The sequence below is a fragment of the Electrona antarctica genome (assembly GCF_951216825.1).
Source record: "Electrona antarctica genome assembly, chromosome: 18".
NCBI lineage: Eukaryota > Metazoa > Chordata > Actinopteri > Myctophiformes > Myctophidae > Electrona > Electrona antarctica.
In genome coordinates this window covers 18,646,800-18,674,213 of record NC_136799.1, presented here as the reverse complement: position 1 = coordinate 18,674,213, position 27,414 = coordinate 18,646,800, and the positions used below count along the sequence as shown (strand labels likewise).

General features: G+C 42.7%; 1 protein-coding gene across 3 annotated transcripts in view; it reads left to right on the top strand.

Moving 5' to 3' along the window:
- gfra4a (GDNF family receptor alpha 4a) overlaps positions 1 to 27,414 on the top strand; it is a 196,988-nt gene that overhangs the window by 6,575 nt on the left and 162,999 nt on the right. The window lies entirely within an intron of this gene.

Here is a 27,414-nt window from a genome sequence, read left to right as displayed (position 1 = left end):
CGGTGCACTTCTATAGCACTGTAGGCCGATGAGCTCCAGCATGTGGGCTATAGTATTACGCGCAGTTTGGGGATATTTCGGATTGGAAGAAAGACGTAGACAGACTGCAAAATGTTAGCTGGTGATGGGTGACTGACACAGTGATGATGATGACGCGATAGAACCTGGTGGAATTTGGACTGATAGAGGCGCATGAATGTCTTTCCCATTTTCCTCTGACTTGTAAAGCAATTTATGATCCCCAGAGTGCGCATCGAATGCTGCTGATGAGAATTGTTGCTGAAGAGAGGGATGGGATAGAATGGAAATAGAAAAGAAAACAGCATGAACGTGATATACATTATACAATCTTACTGCTGTGAAAATGCCAAGTGTAAGTGTATAGGCTATGCTGCCAACGATGTGCTTGTGTGAGCACTTGGTGCGTGCGTATGAGTATATAGGCTACGTGCTTCTGTACCTATTTAAAGGCGTGTGTGCGTGACCGTTTCTGTGTGCCCTATATGTATTTGCCTGTATGTGTGTGGGAGGCTCAGGCATGTCACAAGCACGTTTGTGTAATTTGCTCTGCTTGGCACACAATTAATTGACCAATCAAGACTCAAGAGTCACACAGAATCAAATCAACCTTAACCCCCCCCCCACACACACACACACACACACACAAACACACGTCTGTCTGTCTCTTTCTCTCTCTCTCTCTCTCTCTCTCTCTCGCTCCCTTTCGCATGCACACACACACACACACACACACACACACACACACACTGCCCAAAATCCACTCATTGTTATGCTGCCCATGCACCAGGTATAGCTATTATGTCAAGCAAACCATTTTGTAATGACAGTGACGTTCATGGATGGTCATACCGCAGACTTTTCCAACACAGAGGTCCCACTTTTAAAGGCTCATTGCACTTCCACTGCACTTTTCACTTTCCACCCCAAAAGAGGAATCGCTTAAAGAAAATCCTGCAGCGCTGTTGCCGTACGGACAGGGTGGGCGCGGGAACACTCCTGCTACGTCTGGAGCAGATTTATTACTACTATGATGACACGCCACCGATGCCATTTCCACCAGTCGCCGCTGTGAACTGAAGCCACTTGCAAGGCTGGAAAAGGCAGGCGGCTGGTGGTGGTGGTGGTGGTGGGGGTTAGGCCAGACACAGACACCCCTGCCTCACTTGCTCCTCGTGGACCTGAAAGTGCTAATATTGTGACCCCGCCTGTCTTCACCTCTCCATCACATGTCACAGTACATACCTATCATTTAGAAGTGTGTGTGTGTGTGTGTGTGTGTGTGTGCGTGTGTGCGTGTGTGCGTGCGTGCGTGCGTGCGTGCGTGCGCGCGACTGTGTGTGTGTGTGAATTCAACTGTGAGCATGTGCAAATTGTAAACATGGTTCCGCACCGTGCTGTGCACCAAAAATAGTGCGACACTTTGTGAGCTTGTAGATCGGCTATTTTTGGTGTGCAACACCAGGCTCTGGGCACTAGGTCGCAAGTAACACTCACAGGATTTTACAGGGCAGTCTCTGCCTGTATTTTCACCTTGTCAAAGAAATGTCAACACAAGAGTCTGTCACCCGAAGCCTCTGTCCATGGTGCTGAATGGACACATTCAATCCTTACAGTGGCCAGGGAATGTCCTGTCTGGTTCATGTGCTCACAAGCAAGGAACTGAATATACTGTATATACCTGCACATTAAAATGGTAAATTCACAAAAGGACAGTTCTTTTGAGGCCGCTAAACTAAAGTCGTGCAAATAAGACTAAAATAAAGTGTAATTCTGGGCGTAGCGGTCTGGGCACCTAGACTGCAATCCCGATGCCGACGACCTTTGCTGTGTGTCACTCCCCGTCTCTTTCTCTCCATTTCCTGTCAATCGACTGTACTATATGATATCAATAAAGGCAGAAAAAGCACCAAAAACATCTTTTTAAAAAAAAGAAAGAAAGAAAGCACCCACAAAGGATGAAATGCACAACTGTGCTGCCAAGAAAATTGTGTTTGGGTGCTCTGGTGCTATTCGCGCCTATTTAAATTAGGTAGCCTAATTATGCAAATGGCCCTTGTTACAAAATAAGTCCAATTCACAAACAGCAGCACTAATAGCCAAACATGCAGTTAGAGTGAAAGTTATTAGCGTCTTCAGAGAGTTGGCGGTAACATTCATATCGGGTGTCATGCCTAGACTTTCCAGTGATCATAGCAGCAGTGAATGTAGCCAGGCAAGGGCATCATCATACCAGACGTGCTTGTGAGCAGATATTTTGACCCTCTCACAGGGATATAGAACTCATTTTAATCATTTACCTTTTGTCTGTACGTGCATGCTCAAAGGCATGAATGCTGTCATCCACACAGGCATTTTTAGGGTACTGATTTCAGGTCTAGGCCTAAACAGGAATGTGTATATATATTTATTATTATTACTTGCGCAAGCAGAGCGCGCAAGTACTAGTTTCGCCCAGGACGATGCGTATGCACCGTCCCAGCAAATTACGTAATGACTACTTGTGCCTGATACGGCAGTGGTGCCAGACTACATACATGTATACATAGGAGCATTACGTCACCATCGAAAACCAATTACACTCTGGCATTGGGACCTTTAATCCGCATCTTTATTACATCATCATTGAGAGCTAGTCATCATTGAGAGCTAGCATATGACGCCAGTTATACCCTGACGTCATATGCTGGGACGGTGCATACGCATCAAAAGTAACCACAGTATACCACTAATCAACTTACAAATTACATATACATAGAGGCATTTCCTGTAATCCACCCGACATTGATCGAGATATACGTCACCATCGAAGGCATTGGGACCTTTAATCCACATCTTTATTACGTCATCATTGAGAGCTAGTCATCATTGAGAGCTAGCTATACCAGTTATACCCTGACGTCATATGCTGGGACGGTGCATACGCATCAAAAGTAACCACAGTATACCGCTAATCAACTTACAAATTACATATACAGTACATATACATAGAGGCATTTCCTTTAATCCACCCGACACTGATCGAGATATACGTCACCATCGAAGGCATTGGGTCCTTTAATCCACATCTTTATTACGATATACTTCATAATACTACTTTTTTACGTGCAAAAAGTAGGTACGTAGCAAATAGCTACGACAGTACTTGCGCGCTCTGCTTGCGCACTAGTAGGCCTACTTGTGTGCAACAAGCAAGTAGGCACTCGACAGAGTGCAGTTCTAGTTATTATTATTATTATTATTCATACTTTAAGTGTATGCATGATGGTACTGTTAATATGTATATAATCAGACGCCTGATTTCCACATTTCCCCATGCAGTCAAGGTATCCTTGAGTTGAAAGCATGAAATGCACAATAGTACTACAGACGAAAAACTGTTTAAGTCCACACTAATTATCCATAATGTATAAATGATGGATAAGGGGTCAGGACAACGAGGCCTTTTCGTGGAGGGGTCAGAATAACATTTGGACTTAAACAGTTTTTCGTCTATAGTACTCATTATTATTCATGGCTTCCCAACACATTACATAGATTCACCAGAAAGTGGCGGTCTGTAGGCCTAATCATAAATAATTAGGATGCTCAGGTGGGAAAAAATCTATAGATTATATTCAAACACTGTCTATAACAAGTAACAATAATGTCATTATAGTCCAATTTCCAGTACCCTAATTGAAAGAAACAGCCCCTCTGCTCAACTAGCAAACTTCAGTCAGTGTGACAGAGCAGGCTGTCTAAAATATCCATTTCTGGCAAAAGAGCATCAAATTGCCAATGTTTGTGTCCACTGGCTCTAATACACCAGCACCACAAACTCCTCAGTGACAATCAAAGATGCATCAGTACACAAATAAATTGACGCAAAGCCACCTTTTAGACTACACTTTTCTAAAACAAGGGTAACATGCACTCAGCTGCAAAACTTTATCGTGTTTGTGCTAGCATTTTCAATACCTTTTTTGAATTGGGCTAGACAGTATTTGATGTTGATGTTGCTGTCAGGCACCGCAATCTGTGAGAGTGTAAAAATCTACCCAAGTGGGTCAATCTTTACACTAGACCTGACCATTTTTCGGTGTGGAATGTGGATACATTTATCTGAGGTGAATATCGTAATCCTGGTTAGCATTATCACAGTGATATCGATTAAACTACAGGGTTGCATCACTGAAGCAACATTTTATTACATTTAAAGCATTTGATGGGTCACAGATTAATGTTCCAGTTGTACAAGGTTGTTCTGACCTGCAATGGTTCTTAACCCATTCAGGCCTGACGTCGAAATTTAAAAAAAATGTTTTCTAAATCATGACAATTTTCTGAAAGATTTGAGGCACATTTTAACGATTTTTCAAAAATAGCAGACCTACAAGTTCATAGCGCGCCACTCGGTGGCGCGCTATGAGCTTGTAGATCTGCTATTTTTCAATAGCTAAATTATAACATAATGTTTAAAACGCTAACGCTAACGTGACATGGATGCGTTCCAGGTCTCAATGGGTTAACGAAGCGTGCTGCATGATTACACACAACACATGTCATGTTTTTGCTTCACATTTGATTGCAGAGGTAATGTAATGCAAAAAAAAAAGAAAAAAAAAAGCTTCTGACCCGAATTTGCATATTGTTTCTGTTTGGGCGTGTGATGCTTCAGTGATTATCTGCCTGCACTATGCTGTCATCATTTTTGCAATCATTGCCTTAATGAGTTGACTATGTTTATATCTCCATATTATTAACTTCCTATGGTAAGCAGTCGCTGAAAGAGGCCTGATTCATCATACTGTACAGTATGTGCCATCATGGCAGACTGTCTTTATGCAAGGTGATAATTGTCTGAATGGGGAATAATGATCTAAATATAAATCAAGAGGTGGTTTATGCAGTTTCACAATAAAGGATATCATATGCTCATAATTATTTTTGATTGACAAGTTATATTTGTAACAAATGGGCTAGTAATCGTGGGTAGATAATAAACATTATGGCGCTTTTATTGTGTACACAGAGGGTATCGCCACATACATTCAGCGTGTACACAGAGGGTATCGCCACATACATTCAGCATTGCACTTGTATTATGGACACAGGAGGTCATAGTGGCAACAATGGAAAAGTGGCGAGACTGGAGGTGATTGTAGAAACAGAATAGTTATTATATGGTTTCACAACTTAACAGGGGGGCTGCCACATGAAGGAAATTGGGGGCAGGACAGGTTGCTTCCTGTGGCACCCAGGCTGCTGCTGTCAGCCCATAAGAGAAGCAAGGGGGCAGTGGACAATCTAATGCCTTGTTTAGATTTGGTTGGACATTGTGTCCCGCACAGAAAGTAGCCGAACTACGAGCTCACAACGAGTCGCAGTGCGAACAACACGTGAGCTTGTGGATTGGCAATTTTCAGTATAAATGAGGCTTTGGTTGTGCTATAGGCAGTGGTTCTCAGCCTTTTCTGGATCATGCCTCACAAAAAGTGAACCATTTGATCACTTAACATGGCAGCCGGAAAGGGCGGGCCACGAGCATTTTCAGAACATGTTAATCATTTAGAATTAATGCTCAATCAATGAATCAATCTTGTTCCGGCTAGAATCAGTGGAATATAACGTAATATACTCATTTTTTTAAAACATTTATTTTACAAAGAATACATATAAATAATATATTATAATCAAAATCTTGTGTTTTGCCGATTATTTGGGGACCTACTTGCAATATCATTACGGGCCACCAGTGGGCCTCGGCCACCAGTGGGCCTCGGCCCCCTAGCATCGCTGTGCTAGGGGGACTGTAATGGAGGTATTCTCATCACTTGGTGTTGGGTATAGTAACAGATTACATATAATCTAATTACATAAATTGACTTGGTTCCACTTTATTACACTTGGAAAAATGAATAGATATGCAAATACTTTTAGAATTCTACAGAAACGTGCTTAAAATAGGAAATGGCATTTTGATTGAGATTATTGCCATGAAAGTCATTTTACACAGCAGGAAAAAGGGTTCATCAATCACAGTCGGCTGATAGAGGATGATGAATTGCTAGCTGACATTTCAGATTCTAATTGTACTGTAAACACACTCACGCAGACTGTGTGTGTGTGTGCGTGTGTGCGTGTGCGTGTGTGCGTGTGCGTGTGCACGTGCGCGTGCGCGTGCGTGCGTCAGGGGTGTAGTGGGGGGGACAGGGGACGCGGGGGAGCGCCATCCCCCCACTTCTCTCACATCTACACAATCTTTAATTTTTTGGCAAAAATAACGTTTTTTGACTTGTCAATATGGATCATACGATTAAGCATTGTAAACCCTGTTTCTAAATAGGCTAAACACGTCTGCATGTTTAATAGTGTATTTGCGCGCAGTGCATGTGTGTGCGAACGTATCTTATGGGGTGTCCCCCTACAACACTGGTGTGTGTGTGTGTGTGTGTGTGTGTGTGTGTGTGTGTGTGTGTGTGTGTGTGTGTGTGTGTGTGTGTGTGTGTGTGTGTGTGTGTGTGTGTGTGTGTGTGTGTGTGTGTGTGTGTGTGTGTGTGTGTGTGTGTGTGTGTGTGTGTGTGTGTGTGTGTCAGAGAGAGAGAGAGAGAAACTGTATGTATGGTAATCTACATCTTGCCATTGTTTGCTATGTTCTTTGCAGTTACATAACAACATTCACACAGCCAATTCCCCCCAAAAGAAAGGCCCCTGGTGTTTGTAAATTCAAACGAAACCTTCTCCTCGCCCTTTTCTCTCCAATTACTTACTTTCAACATTAATTTTTCAGGCTCATAACTATGCTTTGTATGGAAATGAATAAATTCCACCTTTGCACGTTTGCTAACCTTGAATTGTGACAGATTATATTAAGGGATTTGCAGTGGGTTAGAGCATTATGCATTTATTCTGATGAATCTGCCTCCCTTTCTCCTCTCCTCCACATGTATAATTCATATGCACCCTGTTCTCCTACCAAGTCAAGTCCCCCTGGTTGGTACAGTGCTGTATAGTGGTGTTGCACATTTTCTTGATTTTCTCTGAGTGTATACTTTTGTGTGCCTTCAACTCTCGCTGGCGGAGAGAGGAGAGACGATCTTGACAGGGAATTAGAGGAGCAAACATAGCACAGAACAGGAGAATGTGAGGAGTAAGTAGCGTGCGAGGGGTTTACCTTGGTGTTTGAGGCTCGAGCCTGTCATTGGGCACCTGACGTAAGGAGTGGGGGGGATGAGATAGCTTTTATCCTAAGCATCGGCCAGGATTGTGTGAGTGATGCATGGTTTTAGTGCAAGAGGTTTATTTGAATGTGTCCCCCTACGAATTCCAAATTATGTTCTAGCTGCCTGCTGTTTATGCAGGACACCTGTTGCTGTGGAGGAGGAGAAGACAGGAGGAGGTGGGAGGTGTATGCATCCTTAAATAGAAACACTTCACATGACAAAACCTGCACAGCACAATCTGCACATCATGTCGGGGCCAATATCATTTTTTGACACCCAATCCATCTGGAGTGTGATTGATTTATTGATTTAATTTAAATGTCTCCTTCTGAGATAACACTGCCAGAAATGATCCTCTTCAGAAGAAGAGGAGGGAGAACATGCACTACTACCCTACCAAGGGGTCAGTGTGTGACTCAGTAAAAGAGTTCAAACAAGTCTCTGATAGTCTGTGGCATGTGCGCTGTGGCCACTCTGGTGCTCGGTAGGGTTGGGCAATTAACCTGGACTGTTCTTCTTTTCCATCTACAGCAAATCTCTTCACCAAAAATAGCCAATCTACAAACGTAGATCTACGTGACGCATTGTGAGCTTGTAGATCGGCTATTTTTGGCTATGGTTTACCTCCAGAATATATGATGATAAATATCAAATGAGAATTCTAGTGGATTTTTCATAATCAACTAAATATTGATTAGTCCGATTGACCATTTAACCACTTTATACTTCGTTGTACAATGGTGGCATGTAAAAATTGCCGATCTACAAGCTCACATCACTGTGCATCGCTACAAGATGTAAGATTATCTGCTAGATAATTTTATTACAATCTATAATGTTGCATAAACGATTAAACCAATTTGTTTATTAGTTCATTAATGGTAAATGAGGCAGAAGTAATTGTGATATTGATTTGAATTCGTATCACCCAGGTGCCCGGTGTGTCTAAAAGCCATACGCCTGCCCATAGGTGACCGCTTGACATTTCTAGCGAGAGTCGCTCATGCTCCCCCGCTGGTTCTCTAACTATACCGCGTTATCACTGCCAAGGAATATGTGTAAAGAGCAGAGCAGATGGAAGCAATTACAAGCCATCAGTGGAGAAGAAAAGGCGCAAAATGGCGGTTGAAGATGGAGATAAACGGTTTGCCTGGTGGAGAGAATCAACCCACCAAGCGTTGACTGGCTGGCAAATGTGTCAATGTGGATTTAAAAAAAAAAAAAAATCATCTTTTGTCACAGAGTAAGACTGTAACGACAGCAGTCATTATGTTAAAACCCCTGTCATTTCTACTGCCTTTTGTTGAGGGGCGATTATGCCACGCAGACAATTAACTTACCCAGGCTTTGGTGGTGTTGAAAGGATATGGCATTTAGTCCCAGTGGATTCCATGGCCAGACGAAAGAAAATGAAATGAAATTGTCTGCAGGGAGACTATAAAGTGTGAAAATCACCCTGAAAGGCTGCTATTAATCTGACTAGGCAGTTTTGTAAGCAACAGTAGGTGGGTGTGCAGTTTGGTGCATGGCAAAGAGCTAGAAAGGCGGTGTATTGGGTGTTCATCTAGCACTTAAAGCCCAGTATTTTACTAATGCCTACTTTTACAAAGTGCACAAGCATATACTGAGTATAAGGCACTCCAGATGGTTCACTGTGATTGGTTGGAATCATACAATAAAGGCACTTGTACCCCGCCTTGTTATTGAGATCAGTGCGAGTGGTGACAGTCACATCCTGTTCTCACTTACGGAGTTCTACATAGCGCTGTCTTCCAGAGAGTCATTACGAGTGTACTGTATCTATTGTCTAATTTTGGCACATGACGCTCCTTCTGCACATGGCACCATCTTATAATGAAGTCTACATCAGGCTTCACGGTCCCTTCGTGTCCATTGTCGCGCGCATTTGTCACACGCCACACTCCAGCACTACATGTTCATGACTGCTATCCAGAGTCCTAATATCACGGGACTATCCATCTCGGACCTGTCAGCCACGCCGGCTTGCAATTAGGTCAGGTCACATTGATGAGATGTCTTCTCTACTACTTTAGCTGTGTGTGTGTGTGTTGAGAGCACCCCATGAAATTAGAGCAGACCAGCAGGAGTAGGAGGGAAGAGAAGGCAAGGATATATAGATGGATAGATAGATAGTTGCATAAAGAAGGAGAGAAAGCAAGACGAGAGAGTGAAGCGGGAACAGATATCCCGCAGTACAATCCATTCCCAAACGGGGAGCCTAATCGACGTGACACCGTGCTGCAGCCTGTCGGGTGAGGGGCCTGAGGATCCACAGAGCTAATTGGTTTCTAATCAGAGCTTGAGGGCTTTTCCCCCCTTTTTGCTACATGCTCTTTTCCTCTTCAGTATGCTATGATAGAAAGAAAGAGAGAGAGAGAGAGAGAGATAGATAGCGAGTGGGTGACAGGGAGTGAGGAAGAGTTTTGCGAAAAGTGAGATAGGCCTACTGTGAGAAAGAGGGAGGGGGGAGATAAAGAGAGAAAGCATGAAATGAGGATGGTATGATGCCAGGCTGTCACCCGCCTAAGCTGAGAGGAGGAGGAGGACGAGGTTGGTTGCTGTTGGTGACGAAGGAGCTTACGTGAGTCTGTGTAACAACTTGGGCCAAATAGCAGCAGGCTAGCCACCCCAGTCTGTCTCATTATGTGCCAGATAGCAATAATGAGAGCTAATGAAAGCGTTTCTGGCTCAACACAGAGTTAAGGCTCCTCATTTCTGTCGCCTGGCCCTGAACGTTTGCCTTGAACACTTTAGTGGTTCCTCTGCAGACATAGCAACAAAACAATATCAAACAAAAAAAACACAAGGTTGGGAAGACAGACGTTCATGAACACTTTATTTTGGTGTAGTTACAGAGCAGTCCTGCATGTGTCTGTCCGTCTCTGCTCAGTGACTGTTCCTCTCTCCCCACCCGTTCTTGATTAAAATTCTCCTTTCAGGGTCCTTTTTAATTCACTACAATAACTAAATAAAGAAAGGAGGTTTGCTGGTGTAATTCTTCCCTTCTGCAGTTGAAGGTGTGTCACAGTTTTCAATATTACAGTATGTTGTTGTAGAGCTACTAGAATTTCGCGGGCCTTCGGCCCGCTCATCCCAGAGTTGCGTTGCCCCGCGTTGCGATACAGAAGTCCACAGATACAGAAGTGCACAGTGACACGCGTTGTATGCAGCTGTTTGGTGTTGCAGCGCACGTGTAGTGTTGTTGTTGTTATCCATATATGCGCCTCGGTTCGTCCCGTTTGTTCCACGCCAGGTGTCGACGCAGTCGTTGGCGCAAATTTCTTATTATTTTAACTGTGTATGTAATCGCGGCTAGTAGCACACATTTTTTTTTAGGAGCACGATGAAAAGTTATCAAATAATGTGTTTGAGGGCCCTCCTATATACAGCTTTAGTCCCCACACGTCTCAATATTTGCCATTGACAAAGAACAGAGAAATTAGGTGGAAATGCCGCTAAATATGACGTAAATTAAAATGTATTATATATATATATATTTTTAATTGAATGTAAATACTTTACTTATAAAAAAACCTGGCAACCCGCACCCCGCGGTCATTTGCCGCTAACCGGAGCGGTGCTCCCTAGCCTGCTGGAGGGGTTCACATCATCCCATGCAGCCTCGAGAGGAAAAAGAAGGAAAATAAATGCAGCCTTGAGCCTACCTGCCAATGTGGTGTTGTGGAGCTTGATCACCTCCTCCTCCTTTTCTCCCCAAATTGCCAATGCCAATAAATGCCAAAGTTGCCTAGTGTGAATACTTCCACAGCCTAATTACTAAAGGATAAACTATCAGTCTTCTCCGAAATCGGTCAATGTTTGTCAACTCAGCACGTGTTGACAAGGCATAGTAAACAGAAGCAGAGAAACACACAAAATCTGCTCTCCCACCGACGTCATGTGTCCGTTTATCTCCAGCGGTACAGACTCCATTTGACGCGTCTTATCTACTTTAATACCCACATAGCCTACAACAACTTCTGTGAACAGACTTCACTGTAGTAGCTTTTCATAAATATATTTGTACTTAGGCTGTCTGCTGTCGTGAATGTTTATAGTTAGAGAAATTCAAAGTCCAGCCGTCTGCTGTCCAGCCTCTCCCACCCCTCACTGGGGAAAATTCCGGGAGGAAAACGGAAAAGGGGTGAGTTGTCTTGTTACCAACAGAAGCCGTGTGTGTGTCACACCAAAAGTGGTGACCTATAGAATCCTGTACATAGAAGCATCACGCAGTCGTCTCCCTCCCTGTGTGGGTCACGTGGTGGGCTGTGAGCAAATGGGAGAGGGAATGTAGTGTTGCCAGGTCCGCGTATTGTAAGCGAGTGGTAGTGTGTGTAAGTAGCGTGTTGAATGGCATTTTTTCTGTGCTTGTTTTCATAGACGTGGCAACAAATTAGGCGGGGGTGTCGGTGCTTGTGGCGTGTTTGTGTTTATTATTGATATTGATATTGTTTGCGAGTGTGGACGGGAGCCGGCTTTAGTGGCAGTGCGATGACAATTTTTACGCGGCTGGTGTTGAGTGTGGCCGTGCGGTGCGACATGAGGAGATAGGGAACCAACGACGCGGAGGGTAAGTGTGTGACGTGTTAGTGTGTTGTTGCAGTGTCTGTTGCAGCGTGTTGCAGCGTGTCAGTGACGTAGTAGCTGGTGACTTTCTTTTCGTGGTGTTCTTTTGGGGACACCTTCTCAAATGTATAATAGATTGTTGCATGTGGCAGCGGTGGCCGAACGGATTGCGGAGCGGTCTTGATACCGGAAGGTCGCCAGTTCGAATCAGCGGTCCGACACGTTAAAATTACCACCGCTGAAGTGCCCTTGAGCAAGGCATTGAACCACTACCATGAAATGTTCTATGAGCAGGGCCTGGCTGGAAACAAGTTCTTGAGCTTAGCCCAGATACCCTGGGTAAATATAGTAACTTTGCTTTGCTTTGCTTTTGCATTGGCAGAGTCTGACGCAGTTGGCTCCTGTAGGTTTATGCTTCACAAAATCACAACATCTGGAGGATGCAGGCATTCACATCACATATACGCATCCTGGCTCATCGGTGAGTCAGGTCAAACCTGTCTTTTCCCAGTCTTCTATATATTTCCTATATGGTACTTGCGGAGTTGGTTTCTGTCCACAAAGTTTGAAGTCCTGTGGACAGCATTGTAACCAAACATACACAATCTCGCATTCTTTCTGTCTCCTTGGATCATTGTTGAGAGGTACATAGCTAGAATATATTTTCACGTTAGTGATGTCTTCCGTTATCTGGCCAACTATTTCAGTACAGCATACATTGTGGTAGATTGTATTAACCACTTAAACCCATATTCAAGGCGCGGGTCTGTACTTGGTACCTTTTTCCCTCTACATCAAGGGCTCTATTTTCGTCCGAGCTTTCTAAACACTATTTGGGGATTTAGCATTGGGGAAGGGGCATACCCGCACTAAAGTGGCTATTTTGGTCACCTGTCTAAATCCCTAAAACACCTCCGCTATCCGTTATATTATGCATACATGTAGGTGTGGTTTGGGCGTTACAATAATGAAACCAATCACAGTGCCACATGCCATTGCCTTGTAAGAGATCCCTTGTGCTTTTAAACTCCATTATGAGCCTTCCCAAACGTGTGTGACCAAAATAGCAATTTAGGGGAAAGCGTGCCAACACGCCCATGATCACACCTCTAGGCGCAAATACCGGTGTCGGCATAATAGACAGCGGGTGACGCTGGACCAAAATACCATTTAGGGACAGAGCAAGCTCCTATACTCGGGCAGGGGCTGACTTGTAGGCTGCGTCGCGGGTAACGGAGGGGACGAAAATGTTGCCCCAAATCTCTTTACCAAAAATAGACGATCTTCAAGCATGCATGATGAGTCACTACACATGGGGAGCTTGTAGATCTGTTCTTATTGCAGAATGTTTGCCTATTTGTAAGTGGATACATTAGAATTAGGTCTGATTTCATGACACAGTTCAGTCATTCAAATGTTTAGTAAACCGGAAATATAGTTTAACTTTTCTTTGCTGCAGCAATAGATAAACAATGTGTCCCGTTCACAGAAAAGGAGACAGATTACTTTTCTTCAGGGAGTAATTGTCGAAGTCATTTTTACTGTAGTAAAACGTGGTAATTTTAAGTAGTTACTGTATTTGTTGTATACTGTAATACAAGTAATGAACCCAACATTGAAGAAAGCCTACCAATGCATATCTCTCCTGTCGAGCAGAAACCAGCTAACTCCAAAATGTTCATTCTTTTTTTCTGCTTTAGCCGACAGTTTGAGGGTTAGCTGGTTTTGTTAGGTGCACTTTTTAATACTTTTCATTGGTTCAATATTTTTTTAACCAACACACAGACTCAAAAGGTGTTCAATAGCATTGATTTAAAAAAAGTTAGCTGGTTTCTGCCTGACAGCTGTTTAATCAACCATCATGAGTCCCTCTTTGTCTCTATTTAGTGACTGTTCTCCTGATAGTTATGTTATGCTAAATCTTAAAGAGGGAGTGCCGTGATTTTTGTACTTTTCCCCAATTTTTCATGTGTTTAAGAGGTAGTAGTACTAGTACTTCATTAGACCCCTTGGTGTGGTTATGTGCAATGATGTCTTCCCTTTGTATTTAGGGTTTCTTCCTGGAGGCTGAAACCTTGACAGTCAAATGTGCCAATGAAAAAAACAGTAATATAGTGACATCACAATCAGCCCCTCCCCTAACCCCTCCCCCTTTATCATACAACAACAGCTGTGGGTGCGGCTTCAGTTCAGGTGAATCACCACCCATCACCATCCACCAGGCAAACCAGGCATACTTAATGAACTAGTGGGTGTGCACACATAAAAACAACATTTTAACAAATACTGTACACTATTTTGAAAAGATTCTTCCTCCTTATATAACAATAAGATAAGATGTTTTAGGGTGGAAAAAAATCATGGCACTCCATCTTTAATAATCAAGGGATCTTGGTTTCAGTACATCTAATTAAACAGCAAGAAAACTGAGGGCATTAAAAACAAGTTTATATTTTGCATTTTTAGAGCACATAAATCAACACTGTATAATTTGTTTCTTTGCATCCTGTAACACTTACAGTAGCCTACATTTATCTGTCAAAGGAGCTAGCAGAAGCCAGCCCAGTGGATGTCTTGTTTATGGACACTTTGACAGTATTTCCTCTGTAACTCACCGTCCACATTGCCTTTTACTGCACCTATCAAAGTACAAATATTTCAAATATGGTCCATAGAAATACATTTTGTTGTCACTTTGTTTATATCATTGAGCAGTCACTGTACAAGTCCCTGTTTATGCAATATTTCTGCATTTGTACCCAATTAATACTCCAGATAACCTTTTTATCTTAAATGTTACACATGTCTGGAACCAAATTAGTGCTTGCAGTCTCTTAAACAGTGGTACACCGTTCTGTTTATCTTCTGATACCGATAATACTGACTTTACCTACTATTATTTGTTTTATTGTGTTTTTCTAAACCATTCCTCTTGGGTGTGGAACACAAGAACAGCAGTACTTTTAAAATGACCTACATCTGAACGTTGGCTAACGTGTCTCCAGAACACCAGGATGCTGTATGAAAACCTGATCTCATTGCTTCCGAAAATGGTTCCCTCCTCAGTTTGTTTAACAGCCGAGATCTGAAAGATTAGCTGAGCCAATAGCACCACGGACGGAGCCAAGGAAACTTGGTAACAGGAGACTGAATGTAAATAGGATTCAGCAGCAGTGAAAGGTACAAAGTGCTCTAATTAAATCCCAACCCTCCATGTGGAATTAGATTTCACTGGGCCTCACGGCATCATGTCACAAAAGACAAAGTGACACACTGCTCTTTGTCTTCAACTAAGCAAATTCTAATTAGGTGCGTGCGTGCGTGCGTGCGTGCGTGCGTGCGTGCGCGTGCGTGTGTGTGTGTGCGGGCGCACACGTGCACGTGTATCACTTGCCACAGGGGAACGTGCGTGGTGGTAGCATGCCAGTCAATCAGTCAATTGTGTTTAAAAAAATCACACCCGTCTGACCCGTGTGAACTGAGTGGTGTAAGGTTTTATATAGCATGATCAGCTGTGGTCTGACGTAATGTCTGACGTAATGAAATCACACAAAATATGTTAAGTAAAAAAAGCTATAATTTTTGATAAATGTATGTATCACACCAGGATGTGATTTCACAACTGGCTTTTTTTGTGCAGAGAAAATGACCACGGTTGCTACGGTCATCCAGTTCACCCGGGTGTGATTTAATTACGTCAGAAATTATTTTGAACATAGCAACCATGGTCATTTTTTTATGCACACAAAAGCCAGTTGTAGGAGTGGTTTACACCACTCAAAAAAATGATAATGCCAGTCGTGTATTGACTGAAGTCCATTCAGCACCGCTTGTTTATACCAATATACAGTTAACTGTGATATTGATTTTTCCCCCTATACAGTATATGTTCATTGAGTAGCAGAACGAGGAGAGGAGTCTGCTAAGGAAATGCATAGCCTTTTGTTACACAACTGTGCAGACATGTATAGTTGGCATCTACCACTTAAAGGGATATTTAACTTTCAAATTAAATAAAGATATAAAAAAATAAATGATAAGTGATGGAAAAGGGGGTGCGTGAGGGGCCATGTTTCTTCCATTGCTTTTGTCATTTATTCTTTATATTTATTTTATGTTTATTTTTTTTTAAAGTGCAATTTCCATTTAAGTGATTTCCTTGTGTCATCTTAGAATTTAAAATAACAGAATAAAGATGGTGGCCAATAATGAATTAGTAACAGCAGGTATATCCCAACACATAGCAATAGGATGTGGAAAATACAAATAATTTCACATCTTGGAAGCATCATTCACCACGATGGGGGAACAAGTAAGGACTTTCAAAAGGACATTCAAAACCTGATCAACAAAGCCCACACAACCAACCAAGATCTGGAAATCAAACCAATACAGCACAAAAACAAAACTCTGGATCTACCAAAGCTGCAATCAACAGTTCAAAACTACTACAGTATACACAGTGTAGAATGCTGGAAAACCACAGAGAGCGACATCTATAAAATATCACTTTCCACACGTCGTGCCTGCGCAAAGTCCTGCATATGAGATATTCTGGCCCAAGACCATCTCAAACAATAAACATCTCAACATCACCCAACAAGATGACATGCACTACATACTGTAATAAATAACCTGTAGATGCAGCAGGTGGACCTGGATTGACCATGTCCATGACTATGAATGGACATCAACGCTATGAAAGAGTTGCATACCGTATTACATTGGACCCCAGAAGGCAAAAGAAAGAAAGGGAGGTCTAAAATAACACCAACACCATAAGAGCTGGGGGACTAGTATGCATCAGCCCGTGTAATGGAGATAAGTAAGTAAGTTAATAGATCGTTCAAGGCACTCTCTTTACAGAAAGTTTAATTTTAGTCAATATTTATGCACCAAATGCAGATGACCCGAAGTTTTTCAGCGATCTTTTTATTCTTTTGACATCACTTAAAGGGCATTACATCATTGCGGGAGACTGGAATTGTACTCTGATGCCAGACAAGGATAGATCATCTCAATCGGATAAATCTCATAAAAGGAGTAGGGAAATAATTCATCAATTTATTAAGGAACTTAATTTGAAAGACATTTGGAGGGAAAAATACCCTGACACTTTGGTGTACTCCTGTTTCTCTAAAACCTATGGCTCTTATAGCCGTATTGATTAATATTTAATCTCTGCAAATTTAGCTTACAAAATTAAGGATTGCACATATGACAGCATTTTAATTTCGGACCATGCTCCCAACAGCCTGATCTATGTGGATCCGGGTCTGAGGCGGGATCCCCCTAAATGGAAATTCCAACCCAAATGGTTGCAGGATTCAGAGCTGATGGACTTTCTAGAGCAGCAAATAGACATGTACTTTGCAGTTAATACTACTGAAACGTCAGCCTGCACTAGATGGGAAGCATTTAAGGCATTTATAAGGGGACAAATAATTAACTTTACCAGTTCAAAGTCCAAAAAGGCCAACCAAAAAAGATTATTATTGGAGTCAAAAATTAAAAATGTAGAGAATATTTATTTCAAGAACCCCTGCCCTAAACTACACCAAGAGTTGTTGTTGTTGAGATCTCAATTTAATGAAATGTCAGCCTCTAAAGCAGCTGCTAACTTACTAAAGCTTAAACAATCTATATTTGACCAAGGAGAGAAAGCGGGCAAGGTGCTGGCATGGCGCATTAAAAAACTCCAAACAGAAAGATCCATTACAATCCTAAAAATCACACCCGTGTGAACTGAGTGGTGCAACTCCCCTCTCCCCTCCCCCCTACTCTCTCTCTCCCTCTCTCTCATTAGCAGGCAACAGTGCAGCACTATCTCTCTCTCTCTGTTTCTGGCACAACAGCGCCCCTACTGGTACTCATTGGTACTCGTGCTCATAGTCACATTGCTGTTCCTTGGAGTGCCACTCAAAAAATAAACTAGGTAGACTCGTCTTCTGATGTGATGATTTGTGACCATGAAGTTGATTCACCTGGAGTTTTTGTCCGATGTGAGGTATTATATAAGGTAAGGTATTATATACCCTGATCAGCTCTGATCTGACGTAATGAAATCACACCTGGATGTGATTTCACAACTGGCTTTTTTTGTGCAGAGAAAATGACCACGGTTGCTACGGTCATCCAGTTCACCCGGGTGTGATTTAATTACGTCAGAAATTATTTTGAACATAGCAACCATGGTCATTTTTTTATGCACACAAAAGCCAGTTGTAGGAGTGGTTTACACCACTCAAAAACAGTGTTGGGGAGACAGTGGCAGACCCTGTTGCAATAAATGAAGCGTTTAGAGAGTATTACGAAAGATTATATAGCTCTGAATTATCACAGGGACATTCACAACAGGACTCATTTCTGGACAACCTTAACTTACCCAAGATAGCAGAGGAAGATAATGCAAAGCTGGGGGCAGGTTTAACTCTAGGGGAAATAACTGAGGCTATAATGTGTATGAACTCTGGAAAGGCGCCTGGACCAGACGGCCTGCCTATTGATATCTACAAAAAGTTCATATCCAAACTCAAAACACCCCTTCTGGAAATGTTTTCAGAATCTTTCCTGACTGGTATACTCCCGCCTACTCTGAGAGGAGCCCTGATCACCCTTCTCCCAAAACCGGGGAAATCAAACGATAAATGTGAAAATATGAGGCCTATTAGCCTATTGAATTCAGATTTAAAAATACTTTGTAAAATTATGGCCAAAAGACTAGAGGTTTTATTACCTGAAATCATAACGGGAGATCAAAACGGTTTTATGATTGGAAGACAGGGATTTCATAATGTGAGGAGGGTCCTAAATATTTTACATGATCAGAAGGGGGCGCCAGATACTGCCTTACTGTCACTGGACGCAGAGAAGGCATTCGATAGAGTCGAATGGCCTTACTTGTTTGAACTTTTGGAGCGCTTTGGCCTCGGAGAAAAGTTTTGTAGGTGGGTCAAACTCTTGTACAACAACCCTTATGCAGAAGTAATCACCAATAATATTGTATCAAAGCAATTAAGGATAGGTAGGGGCTGCAGACAAGGATGCCCTTTATCCCCCCTTTTGTTTTTAATCGCAATAGAGCCTTTTGCTGTAGCGGTGAGGGGAAGTACAAGAATTACAGGTATAAATATTGGCGGGTTTGATCATCAAATTGCTTTATATGCTGATGACGTGATTCTTTTTCTAAAAAATCTGGAACAGTCAATACCAAGGCTTATGGAGCTCATTAAGCAATTTGGCAGTATATCCGGTTATAAAGTTAACAATTCAAAATCTTCTATAATGCTCCTTAACCCAAAAGAGAGAGCTAATCCGCCGAATTACACAAGTCACTTTAGAACGGTAGACAAATTTACCTATTTAGGTATCCAGATTGTCCCTAAACTAGAAGATGTGGTAGATCAGAATTATAACCCAATTATAGAGTCTATTACTGAGGCGTTGGACAGATGGTCAAACCTTCCAATTTCTCTTATAGGTAGAATAAATATCCTCAAAATGAACACACTCCCTAAACTGTTGTATTTGTTTCAGAATATCCCCTTGCCGCCTCCTGACGTTTTTTTTACTAAGATGGAAAAATTGTTTCGTAATTTTATTTGGAATAACCGACGCCCCAGGCTCCGTTTATCGCTGTTATATCTACCTTATGATAGAGGAGGGCTAAAGTGCCCTAATGTGTTATGGTACTATTGGGCAGCTCAGTTGAGAACTATAATGTTCTATTATACAGAGAGGGGATCCCCTACGTGGAGGAACATTGAATCATACTCTTTGAAGCTCCCGCTGCCCGAATATCTCTACTCTAATTCGAGTAGAAAACTGAAAAGATATACCGCTAATCCTATTGTTAAAAACATGATTAAAGTTTGGCAGGATGTCAGACTGTATCTTTTGGATATCCAACCCAGTTTTCGATTCAGCCCAATTTGGGGAAATGAACATTTCACCCCAGGTAGGGCGGATGGGGGCTTCAAGATATGGGCTGAGAAAGGGATTAAACAATGGAAGGATGTTTTTGACAAAAGGGGGAATCTACTCTCTTTTGATGAACTAGCTGCTAAATACAATTTACCTCGCACACACTTCTTTAAGTATTTACAACTCAGAAGCTTTATAGGGGTTAAACAGGTGAACTCTCTGACACTCCCTCCCTTGTCAATAATAGAGAAAGAGCTTATCAGAAACCCCTTTAATAAGGGCATCATTTCTGACTTATACTCTATGTTAGTAGAATTCTCTCCCGAATCCTCTGAATCCAAATATAATGCATGGAAGGCTGATCTGCAAGAGGAATTGACACTGGAAGAGTGGAGCACGGCCTGTACGGAGGCTCAATCCCAGACGGGTAACACTCGGTTAAAACTATTGCAATATAATTGGCTGATGAGGGTGTATATCACTCCAGAGAAATTAAATAAATTTAGTGCAGATATTCCAGATACTTGTATCAGATGTGGTAAAGACAAAGGTACACTTTTCCATTGTCTGTGGGCATGCCCAAGAGTGAAAGAATTCTGGGGAGAAGTAAGGAGGGAGATTCAGAAGATATTGTTGATAAATATTGAGCTTGACCCGAAACTGTTTCTATTAGGTCTTTATCCACCTGGCCATAAGATTCAGAGTAGCGAACAAAGATTTCTAGATTTATGTTTACTACAAGCCAAAAGGGCTATAGCTTTATCGTGGAAAAAGGTAGGCAAACCCAGTATTGCTCAGTGGTTTAGGGAGCTGTCATTGTGTCTTCCTCTGGAAAGAATCACTTATACGCTGAAAAATAAACAAGAGATGTTTGATAGGATATGGGGACGGTTTATCCAGTATATTACGGTTAATGATTTGTCTTATTTAATGGTTGAAGTGTTTAATTGTACTTTATGCAGCTATTTGGTCTTGTTGTTGTTACCAGTCTAAGTGCCCTTATTTTGTTTTAATATACTGTATTTATATGTATGTACTGTATGTTTGTTTTGTTTTTGTTTTTTGTCTGTATTATGTATTGTGTATTGTTCTGTTGTATTGTCTGTTTGTTTAAAAAAAGAAAAATGCAATAAATATATTGTTAAAAAAAAAAAGTAAGTTAATAAGATATGCCCCACCCCCCTTCCGACCGGGTTTCCCTGGACTAGTGGGATTTTTCTTTTACTTCATGCACTCCCATTATTTATCTTTTAACATTAGCACTGTTTTTAGAACATAAATTAGCTCATTTGTTTCCTCGTTGTAAGGATCTAGAAAATGGCCTGCAGGAGGAACTCATGCAGGATAGATGCAGGCTAAATACATTTACGTACATCAACTGTGGCATAGGCCTACTGGGAGTCTCTCAAAAAGGCAGGTTTCTTGCCTAGCGACATCTGCAAGCAAGGACGCAAGGGATAACAATACAACACAGAATCAACGTCACCACAAAAGCAAATATTGGTAGAGAGGAGGATAGTTTACACCTGCTTTAATCCCATTGGGCTTGTGGTGGAGAAAACGGATAGATATTCATACACGCACGCACGCACGCACGCACGCACGCACGCACGCACACACACACACACACACACACACACACACAGACTATACGACACGTATCTCAAACCGCAAATCTGTGCACATGCATGCAGTAACACACTCACTCACAATCGCACACCTCAAACCACAAACGCATGCTTGAGCAATCAGACCAGCACTGTGCACACGCCACACATACATGAAGACATTTACGCACCCACAGCCCAATGCAGAATATTTTTCTCAAATCGAATTATCAATGGCCTGTTGCGTTGGCCAGTGGGAGCGCAGGCCTCGTTGCTGCCTGTGTGTGCGTGTGTTAACCTGCAGTGAGGCCATTTATTTTGAGAAGGCTTCTTCCAGACATGCTCCTTCATGTGGAACAGCGCATATATGAGATAAAGGACCAGTCTGCCTGCTGACTTTGGGCCATGGTGAGATCAAACGACAGTCAGAGGGAGGGGTTGAGGGGCGAGAGAAAGATGAGGAGGAGAGGAAAGAAGTATGCAAAGGCAACAGTCATGATTTAATGTGAGGGAGAACGGCAAAAAATGACCCCTGTGTCATCTGTGTATCTTTTAAGCCCCCATGTGCATTTAATGAACTACTGTTCTTAACTTTTTCCATGACCTTGCACGGTCCATCCTTGCCCCCCTCCCCCATGCACAGCATGATCATGTTCCTCCTCCCTGCCTAGCTGGGCTGTGACCCCAGCCCCTCTTCCACTAATCCAAGATAATCTGCCCTCGTCCACTGTGACCTTTCAAAATTTGCCAATTACACCGTCATTCACTGCATCTTCTAGGTGTTATGGTTGTGGTGGGGGGGGGCTCTGCCTCTCCCCCTCCCCACACACCCTGCCTCTCAGAACTCCATGAAAAAGGTGGGTTTGTCATTATTCTGTATTTGGATGATAGCCAAGGTTGCGGCAGTGAGAGAGGATTATAAGGAGCCCGTGAGGTCAGTGCCACTCGATCGCCCACTTGATAGCATCTGAAAGTGTGGGGGAAAGATGAGCAGCCCACCCCAATGAAAGAAAAGAAAATACATAAAAGAGAGCAAAAATAAGAGGAACCAATAGGAATTGAGGTGAGCTGTAGCACTTGAAGGGCCCTAGAGTAGATTGACTGTCCAAAGTCATGCACTTGAAGGCCAGGGGACGGATGAAAGGAGCGCCTCTTCTCCTCTGTCAGCTTCTGTGACCTTGTCTTCTGATCGACAACTGGAACAAACCCAGGGTTAGGTGTCCACTTAACGGAGCTGCAAAGTGCAAACCGTCCCTTGAAATAAGGAATTGTCCCTTATTTTGGAAACTAAAATAAAAAGACTCATTGAACTGATAAGGGACACACATCTTAAACCCTATGCTCTGGACCTAAACTGGACCTAGTTGTCTCTGTACTTTGACCGTTTTTTTTGTCTAAGCCTAAACCAATTCTCTGTCAAAAACAGCCGATCTACAAGCTCAGAATGCGACACATTGCGAGTGACTCGTTGTGAGCTTGTAGATCTTCTATTTTTGGCTAATGTTCCTCCCAGACTATGCTTCAGGGGTTCAAGTGATTAACACTATGACTGCGGCCTGGTGTCCGCAAGTTCGCAAGATTACTACTCAAGTACTTCCGTTTTCCTCGCTCGGAGGAGGCTTGCAGACCTCCATTGTAAGAAATGGCCAATGTTAGCATTAGCTCACGCTAGCTTTCTTTCTCGAGAAACGTTTACATTTCGGTCGCAATGCGATGAAAAATCTGAAATCAGATCCGAACCTCGGATGTCTGATCAGCACGATGGACCGCGAGTTATGAGCCAGAGAAGATCCTACTAACAGTAGTCTACGCATGCATGAGCAGGTTCCAAGGGTGCAGGTGAATGCAAGGCGTTACCTAGCAACCGGATCGTGCCGGTTTAGATCCATATAAAGCGATATAAACCATACGTTAATCACAGATAACAGATGGCTATTAAAACGTAGATGTCAATAGCAGTTAAATATAATACAAAAACAGTTTTCTTAGAGATAAAAGGGACACCCGACCGAGAGTCATTTGAGAGTTATTTGAAGTTCAAGTAGTTGGCAACCCTACAGTACAGTTTATATTGTGACAACCATTTTATTGGAATTGGATTCATTGAGCCATGAGGGGAGGTATCACGACGCGATGCGTTGATGAGCTTGTAGATTGGATATTTTCACTATATGTTGTACAAAGTAGGGATGTTTGATATTGGCTTTTTTGCCGATATCAGATTTTCTGATATTGTCCAATTCTTAATTTCCGATTCCGATATCCATCGATAACGATATATGCAATATATCCAAAAGTAATGTCCGGTAACAACAACATTAGGCCTAATTGTATTGTGACGCCCCACTTGATGCATTCATAAATGCCTACAGCAGTTGAACTAATACATATAAACGGATACCGATATTTTCCAATATTACATATTTATGTTAATATTATGCATTTTACAAATCAAACTCTGCTTTCAAGGTTAAATGAAAATGAACACTCCGGATTTTCGCTGGATGTACACTGTCAGTACTGTCACCACTAATACATCATTGCCCCAATCGGAGCCATGAAGTGCTGAAGAGGGCAAGGGCCCGATTGCATTCTAACACGAGCCTGGCCCTCAGTCAGCGTGCCAAGATTCTGCCATGGCCAGAGCCATGATAGATGACGCAGCAGAACGGTGCTTTTTATTGAGGCTGTACTACTGCCGGTTGTGACTTTCCAGAATGAATGAGACGCATGCCGTCTGTGGGCGTTTCTGTCAGCCCCCCCTCCCCCTCCCCCGGTCCCATTTTTATTATTACTTATTCGCATAAAGCAATAATGTTGGTTCAATTCCTCCCGCTATCAATTTGCGAGCTCGGCTGTTAAACTGTGAATTATGCAACACTCAGACGACACAGGGAAAAAAATAAAAGTGATTGTGCTGGCTAATCGACGTGGCGATGCTAGGGAATATTTACAACCCCCTTCAGGTCCCTGGAGCTTTTACTATATTTAGGGAAGAAATATGTAGACACTTGCCACCTGTTGCATGTATCTTGATGGGGGTTGAATCATAAATCGCTAATGTACATTTCAGATTGTTTACATTAATAAGTGGATAAGTCTTTATTACTGCCACGGTCAGTACAGTAGATATACACAGCCCTGTAAGGGTTCATTTTTTATACTTAAGTTTTTTTGTGTAAGGTAATGGCGCTATCAGAGTGGGTTCCATTTACACTGAGGCCCCCCCAGCCATGCTTAAAATGGGTTCCTTGCATGACATGCATGGATTCCTTTGTCGCTGTGCATCCTACTGTATATGGCTTCACATAGTCTTTCTGTTTTTGTGTGTGTGTGTGTGTGTGTGTGTGTGTGTGTGTGTGTGTGTGTGTGTGTGTGTGTGTGTGTGTGTGTGTGTGTGTGTGTGTGTGTGTGTGTGTGTGTGTGTGTGTGTGTGTGTGTGTGTGTGTGTGTGTGTGTGGGTGGGTGGGTGGGCGGGCGGGCGGGCGGGCGGGCGGGTGGGCGGGTGTGTGCGTGCGGAATACCTTACACATGCTCATGTGTCTTCATGGATTGTGAGCTGCAGACAATGATCCCGCTCTGTGTTAAGCTTTGATCCTCCACGGCCTGCTTTCCCCCCAGATCCAGGATCTGACAACCCCTCCCTGCTAAATCCTCAAAACTGGAGTCATGTCATATCCCTTCCTACGCCGAGTCTACTGATCCTCCAACCGCTGTCATTAGGGCCCATTGAGATTGGCTAGCATGTTCGGCTACGGCTGACTGGATGAGTCCCATTTATCCCAGAAACTCTTCCCTCCTTCATTCCCTTCCTCTCTCCTTTAGCGACAGGAGCTGACAAGCTTGTCTGTTCACCTGTCTTGCTGGGTTGTTAGAAGCCCCCCGCCTGAGCCTTGTTATGGGACCTGCTGATCCAGACACAAAGGCCTGTGTGAAAGGTGAAAGGAATTAGCAAAACCTGGGCTTTACACCCCCTGCCTGTCCACAGTGCAAGGTCTTAACCTTCTCTCACACGCGGTATCCTCCAATTTCTAGCACCAGTGTCGATAACAGGTGAAAGTGCGGGCCCTGGTGTCAGATATCAGTTGGGTCCTGGTGTCAGATATCAGTTGGGTCCTGGCCTGGTGTCAGATATCAGTTGGGTCCTGGTGTCAGATATCAGTTGGGTCCTGGCCTGAAGTATACGGTTTATCACTGGTGTCAGATATCAGTTGGGTCCTGGTGTCAGATATCAGTTGGGTCCTGGCCTGAAGTATACGGTTTATCACTGGTGTCAGATATCAGTTGGGTCCTGGTGTCAGATATCAGTTGGGTCCTGGCCTGAAGTATACGGTTTTGAAATACAATTTCCAATTCTGAGCAAAAATAACATCACTTGTGTGAGACTTGCTCTTTAGAGACAGGAGCGAATTGTTTTGGATACTGGTTTTAATGGAAGTGTAATTCAAAACAAAAGTACAAGGTGTGTGAAATGTGGCTACCCATCAAGGTGTGCAATTACCTAATCACTCAAATAGGCTACAGGGCTACACTCAGTAAGAGATGGCGGGGCCAACATCAGGCTGATATAACACGACAATACAGAACATACCAGGAGACCCACCCACCTCAGAAATCTAACTATTGGGACTTCTGTGCCACTTTCCATGTAGAAAAAGGAGTTGATCTCTCTAATAAAGAAAAATGGATTATGTGTCAATCAATATTTGATGGACCACTGACCAAGTTAATGATCAGTATTGATGTTCCTCTGTGAGAGCAATGCCATGAAACTAACTATTGACAGTACTTATACGGTCATTGTTAGGAGTTGATGTCTGGTGATTAGGGTCACGCCAACATTAGAGAAAGGTCCTGGGTTCAGTCCTCATTCAGCCATGTGACTGACCTACCGATTACCTGTCAGCAAGTGTCCTTGAGCAAGGCACCTTCTCACTCAGTGTATAAGTCAATCTGGACATGCACTTGCAGCAGCTAGATTCAATGTAATGCTGTATTTATATAATAATAAGCTTTGTTTTGTGGCCATCGTTGTGTCCCTTTTCCTCTCAGACTGTAAAATACCTGAGTGTTGACTGTAGTAACACTGACAGTTGCTTTCGACCCCATCTCAGGACCTGTTGGCTTTAATATCTTGCGCTGTGTGAAGTCACTGCAATTCACTTCTGACCATGCTGATTTGTTCCCAGGAATTGCTGTAATTACCTCCTCCTGGAGTCAGTTTTCATTTATTTATTTATGATATTTATTTTTTATCTGCAATGTTTACCAGACAAAACATTGGAAAACAATCTGCCCGAGGAGATGGAGACGTTTCCGCTGGGACAACTTTACAAGCTCAACACCATTAATTGTTAATGGCTGATTTGCGAATCTCATATATTAGCCAACCCTGTGTTCCTGTTGCAATAATGGTAACAGTAGGGTTCAGGTGGACTTGAGGGGGGGTCTGTAAAAGCATTGCCACTGCGTACTGTTCGAAGGGAGGACGTCAAAGAGAACATGTTCTGACACATGCTCTGAGCTATGCTATACGTTATTAATTCTTCAGAGATTCCATTTATAGAAGTGTACGTAGTTGTGTTTATTTATTCATGATCTTTACTCTGCTCTAATTTTCTCTTCCCATAAGCCCGTTGAGTATGTACACTACAGCATGCACCCACCCTAATGACTGGGTTTGTGTGACAGCACAGCACTGCTTTTCCTCGAACTGCTCACCATGGGACTCTGTCAGATTCTACATGTTTCCTGTAGCTGACACAGTTCTGTCTATCTGTGCTAATCCAGTTTTATTTGCAGCTCTGGCTTCGCTACGAGTGCATCGATGCTCCCCCCTATTGTTTACCTCTACAGACATCACCCCACACACATACAGCCTCACAGATGCTTATGTACACTTACGCCCAGTTTTTTGAGGGGCGCCAGCCCCTCCTATATACAGCTTTTCGTCCTAACACGTGTCACATTTGCCATTGACAATGAAAGGAGAATTTACGTCATATGTGGACGAGCAAATCGGCTATTTTGTCCTAACACAAACATTAAATGCCATTGACAATGAATGGAGAATT